Genomic DNA, 1434 nt, shown 5'->3' with positions numbered 1-1434 from the left:
AAATAAATGAATAAATATAAAAAAAAAAGAAATAAGAAAAAACATCTTACCTTTATTTTTCGTTGTATAAAAGTTTATAAAATCCAATTAGTGTTATAATAAATATATATTTCCCTCAATTCTGTTTGGTCTGTTAAAAGACAAAGAGGAAAAACAGAATTAATGATATGTAGATAACGGCGGCAACAACAACAATAACAATTATTTACGCTTATTAGTAATTTATATATATCATCTGGTTCATAATATCAACATTATATAAGTATATGTATACACACAAGCACACGCATACATAGACGCACACACACATATACACACATGCATGCATAAATACACGCATACATACAAATATACATACACACACACACACACACACACACACATATATACACACATGCATAAATACACGCATACACACACACACACACACACACACACACGTAGGACGGACTTCTTTCAGTTTCCGTCTACCAAATCCATTCACAAGGTTTTGGTCGGCCCGAGGCTATAGTAGAAGGCAGCTAACCAAGGTACCACGCAGTGGGAATGAACCTGGAACCATGTGGTTGGGAAGCAAGATTCTTATCGCACGGCCATACATGCACCTTTATATTTATATATATTATTGTTAAATACTAGAAATATGAGAGTAGAAAGACAACCAACAACTGATGAAGGATCCTGTGACCGCGAGTCCGCTGCCCTAACCACTGGGCCATTGCGCCTCCACTCTATTTGATCATAAGTCTCCAGGATCAATCCCGAACTGGAGCCACGTAACAACGATAAGACTAGCAATGACATGAGAAGTACGTCTAGTAGCATCGATTAATCTCTTCAAACTATTTTTATTAAATACAATCGGAAATAGTCGGAAAATGAAAACAGAATTGCTTAACCGCGAATAGAACCTACAATTCTGATTCGATGTACGAAGAGATTATACAAACACGTCAAAGGTTCTTTGTCGGTTCTCGCCACGCTTCTATTCCTTCTTTTTCGTTTTCTCATCTCTTTTAAACCTACTCAGAAATCTCATGAAAATATAAACGAAGTGGAATATGATGTGGTTCCAGCGGTCTGCATGTAACAGCGAAAGTACGGTTGCATTGTTGCATTGTTAATTAGATATGACAGGGCTTGAATCCCATGAATGAAACTTCTAATCATCTCCCACACACGTCATAACGCCACAATCGGATTTCGCTTTCCGAACTTAGAAACATTTACGAATCAGCAGTGCTGGGAACAAATCTGTATTTCACTCACCAGTTGCAACTTTTGTGCAACAGAAGGCAAAAAGCTGCTTCTGCTTCTGCATCGAATCTTGCAAGTTTGTTCCGGTTTATTTGCATTATAACACCGTTTGTTCGACTACTTACCCTCAGGCTAGCAAACAAACCAGTATATATATATATATATATATATATATAT

At 36.8% G+C, this 1434-nt stretch overlaps 1 protein-coding gene across 1 annotated transcript in view; it reads right to left on the bottom strand.

Moving 5' to 3' along the window:
* Positions 1-133, bottom strand: part of LOC106878913 (glycoprotein-N-acetylgalactosamine 3-beta-galactosyltransferase 1) — a 74595-nt gene extending 74462 nt beyond the window's left edge. Inside the window, exon 1 of the mRNA XM_052974334.1 lies at positions 51-133. The gene's annotated coding sequence lies outside the window, so the exon portion shown is untranslated. The remainder of the gene's footprint in view (positions 1-50) is intronic.
* Between the last annotated feature and the right edge of the window lie 1301 nt (positions 134-1434).

The sequence above is a fragment of the Octopus bimaculoides genome, chromosome 18, assembly GCF_001194135.2.
Source record: "Octopus bimaculoides isolate UCB-OBI-ISO-001 chromosome 18, ASM119413v2, whole genome shotgun sequence".
Classification (NCBI taxonomy): Eukaryota; Metazoa; Mollusca; class Cephalopoda; order Octopoda; family Octopodidae; genus Octopus; species Octopus bimaculoides.
The sequence above is the reverse complement of the archived record's forward strand: the minus strand, read 5'-3'. Positions and strand labels throughout refer to the sequence as shown.